Raw genomic sequence first — 4563 nt, forward strand, 5'->3', positions numbered from 1 at the left:
TGGCAAGTAGGTCGCTTAGAAAGGGACACTAGACTAAGAACACCTGCTTTCTCCTGTTCATTTGCCTCCGCATCCTGGTCTTCTGAATGGGGTTCTTCATCACTATGATCTTTTACGAAGTAAACGGGGTAACTTGATTCTCTTGGCTCCACAATTGGAAACCCTAGATCTTTTGTCTGTCCTCTAACAAGCTGTGGCTCACCTATACTTGCCATAACTTCTACAGGGTCATCAGTGGTGAAGTCAATAGATCTTTTCTTTGTGCTCATCAACAGCTTTGCAGACTTCATTCGCATGTCGCTCCTACCCGCAACACTAAACTCAAGATCCAGCACAGTGACTCCCCGCTTAAGCTTTCTTTTTTCTGAGAAGTAAGACACTGGCATGAATTAGAAAAGGGGAGTCACCCCTTATTGTATTTGTGCAATTTGCCACGATAAAGAAAATCCATTAACCCTAAAGGGCTATATTGTGCCAAACTTTACAAATTTCTCACACACACACACTCTCTCTCTCTCTCTCTGTGTGGGTGTACTATATGTGTGTGTCTGTGAGTTGTTATTGTTGTGTGTGTGTGTGTGTGTGTGTGTGTGTGTGATATAAGTGTATATGTATGTGGGTGTAATTTGGTGCGATAAAGCACCTCCATTACCATTACAAGAGCCATATCGCACCAAAATGCACAAATTACACACACTCTTTCACTAACTCTTTCTAAATTACTTTAACACTTGATCTCTATCTCTCACTCTTTCTCTCTCTGACTAACTCCCTAAATCTTTATCTATCTCTCTCTAACTATCTCTAAATCTCTCTCTATTACTCCCCCCCCTCTCTCTCTCTCTCTCTCTCTCGTTGTTGTGGGTGTACTGTATGTGTGTGTTTGTGTTGTATATGGTTATGTGTGTGTGTGTGTGTGTGTGTGTGTGTGTGTGTGTGTGTGTGGATGTGATATAAGTGTATATGTATCTGTTTGTATGTGTGCAATTTGGCACGATAAAGCACCTCCATTACCCTTACAAGAGCCATATTGCGCGCAATTGCACAAACTTCTCTCGCTCTCTCGCTCTCTCTCTCTCTCTCTCTCTCTCTCTCTCTCTCTCTCTCTCTCTCTCTCTCTCTCTCTTTGTGAGTGTACTGTATGTGTGTGCCTCTTTTATATACAGTTCTCTCTATGTGTGTATGTGTGTGTGTGTATGTGTGTGTGTGTGAGAGAGAGAGAGAGAGAGAGAGAGAGAGAGAGAGAGAGAGAGAGAGAGAGAGAGAGAGAGAGAGAGAGAGAGAGAGAAATAGATTGTGTCTGTCTGTTCCTACATGTCTGTGTGTCCTTGTGTGTGTGTGTGTGTGTGTGAAAGATTGTGTCTATCTGTGCATGCATGTCTGTGTGTGTGTGTGTGAAAGATTGTGTCTGTCTGTGCATGCATGTCTGTGTGTTTGCGTATCTGAGTGTGTGTGTGTGAAAGATTGTGTCTGTTTGTGCATGCATGTCTATGTGTCTGCATATCTGAGTGTGTGTGTGTATGTGTGTGTGTGTGTGTGAGAGAGAGAGAGAGAGAGAGAGAGAGAGAGAGAGAGAGGAGCAAGCAAACTTACTTGTTGCCATCTGCTTTCTAGTTACGTGGGTGTGGATGCTGGACTCTCGTTTTGTCTGTCTTGCTGGAATCTCTCTCTGTTTGTCGGTTCCTGAAAAATTGGGAGGCTCTCTCTCAAATACGAGAACCGTTAATAGTGGCGTGAGGATTACATAACTTTAAACGAGCCCACGTGTGTAGTAATAATGGACACGTGTGCTGTTGATAATTGACACGTAGGGTTTGTGAATATTAAAAATGACTCTTTTTTATTCTATTATTCTATTATTCTATTTGTAACGGTGCACCTGAGAGAGAGAGAGAGAGAGAGAGAGAGAGAGAGAGAGAGAGAGAGAGAGAGAGAGAGAGAGAGAGAGAGAGAGAGAGAGAGAGAGATTCATCGAGCAGCAGTGACAACGATCCATCGACCACGACAACGGTCCATCAAGCCACCGATAGCTTTGGTATGTGTTTCTCTTGCACACACACACACACACTCATGCAGGAACACACACACACACACACTCATGCAGGAACACACAGAGACACACACACACACACACACACACACACACTCTCTCTCTCTCTCTATGTAGCATTACTGGATGTGTATGTCTGTGTTGTATGTGTTTCTCCTTGTGTGTGTGTGTCCCATTGTGTGCGTGCATGAGTGTGTGTGTGTGTGCACGACATTTTTGCGATTTGGCACGATAAGGTGCTTTGAAGTCAAACTGAAGAGCTCTCTCGCACCAAACTGCAAACACATACACACACACATATACACTTACATGACATCCACAAATAGAGAGAGAGAGAGAGAGAGAGAGAGAGAGAGAGAGAGAGAGAGAGAGAGAGAGAGAGAGAGAGAGAGAGAGAGAGAGAGAGAGAGAGAGAGAGGAGCAAGCAAACTTACTTATTGCCATTTGCTTTCTAGTTACGTGGGTGTGGATGCTGGATTCTCGTTCTATCTATCTTGCTGGAATCTCTCTCTGTCTGTGGGTTCCTGAAAAATCAGGAGGCTCTCTCTCTTTCTCGAATACGAGAACCGTTAATAGTGACGTGAGGATTACATAACTTTAAACGAGCCCACGTGTGTAGTAATAATGGACACGTGTGCTGTTGATAATTGATACATAGGGTTTGTGAATATTAAAAATGACTCTTTTTTATTCTATTTGTAACGGTGCATCTGAGAGAGAGAGAGAGAGAGAGAGAGAGAGAGAGAGAGAGAGAGAGAGAGAGAGAGAGAGAGAGAGAGAGAGAGAGAGATATTCATCGAGCAACACGACAACGATCCATTGACCACAAGAGCGATCCATCGAGCCACTGATAGCGTTGGTATGTGTTTCTCTTGCACACACTCATGCATGCACACACACACACACACACACACACACACACACCACAAACACACACACTCATGCAGGAACACACAGAGACACACACACACACACACACTCATGTAGGAACACACAGAGACACACACACACACACACTCTCTCTCTCTCTCTCTCTCAATCTCTCTCTCTCTCTCAATCTTAATCTCTCTCTCTCTCTCTCTCTCTCTCTATATGTAGCATTACTGGATGTGTATGTCTGTGATATATTTTTGAGTTGCAATTATGTACTTTGCAACTACTGTCTCTAGTGCAATGTTACAATGGATATCGTCAAAAACGTTACTCAGCCATCCCTCATCAAGAAGTCTTGCTAAGAGGAATGTGTCCAAATCTTTGCAAACAAGCATGGTTCTCGCTATCTTCACCTAACAATGATGTACTGAACTGGCTCCCATTCTTCATATGATGAGGGGTACACATCTGCAACCATAGACGTGGATAGTTTACACAGTTCATTAGACCATTATGAGAAAATGGAAGATTGACAAGCGATAGATTTACTTACAATTTTGTTTATGCGAGGGTAATTTTATGTCATCTGGATTCTCAAAGCACAAGCTCATTATGCATATATATATGCTGTACTAGGACTTCCTTGATGGTTGTCCTTCCAAGAGGAAGTTTGAGAGGGGGGAATTTTCCCTCCTTTGCAAAAAGGTGTATTTAATACATGGATTCAAATAGAAGTTTTCCTCCCTACAAAAGTGTAGGTGTGTTTAATGCATTCGGGTGTGTTTAATGCAAAAAGTGTAGGTGTGTTTAATGCATTCGGGTGTGTTTAATGCATTCGGGTGTGAAAAGTGACTATCAAGTGTAAGCAGAGTACATTTTGACATGAGAAGGAAAAGTTTTTGGATTTATAAAAAAGAAATAACCTATTTTTCAACGTAACATTGCCTTCTTCCTGGATTGGATGCGCTCCTTTTTCTCTCTCTACTAAAAGGCCCTACAAATAACCTCCAAAATGTCCTAATGCTTGATTCAGTGACTTGGCACTCTAGCATCACTTATTTCAACACCCCCCTTGATGCTAGATTAGGTACAATTTTTAGGCTTTCACTCTTTCTCTCTCTCTCTCTCTCTCTCTCTCTCTCTCTCTCTCTCTCTCTCTCTCCCCTTGTGCTAGGCTACTTTGTCCCTTATGCTAATTTGGCATGCTTTGGCTATGAATTTTAGCTTGAGTGCATCATATGGCCTCAGAGGCTGATTACATCACACTTTTTGTAGAGACAAGAGGGTTGAAAAGTACAATGGTTCTTTCTCTAGAAGAGAGCGTCTTCAGTTGGGGAAGCTTTGACCTCGATGTAGTTTGCCTACTCCTTTTTTTAATAGCAATCTTCTTCTAGGTGACCAATTTTTCCACAATAGTCTCACAAACAAAGTTTGGTTTATCTTTATTGTGACATTCATTCTTGGTATACGACCAAGTTTTCTGCAGTGATAGCATCTTGAAAGTTGACATGTTGATTGATTTGTTCTTTGAAATGTCCCAACCTTTGTATATAGTGCTTGCTCATTGAATGTGATTTGAATGATTCTTTATTCTTAAATTTTGATTCATGTTTGGGTAGAGTTGATTTTATGTCTTGAAT

This window comes from Cibotium barometz, chromosome 8, assembly GCF_041138505.1.
Source record: "Cibotium barometz isolate CiBa-2024 chromosome 8, ASM4113850v1, whole genome shotgun sequence".
Taxonomy (NCBI): domain Eukaryota; kingdom Viridiplantae; phylum Streptophyta; class Polypodiopsida; order Cyatheales; family Cibotiaceae; genus Cibotium; species Cibotium barometz.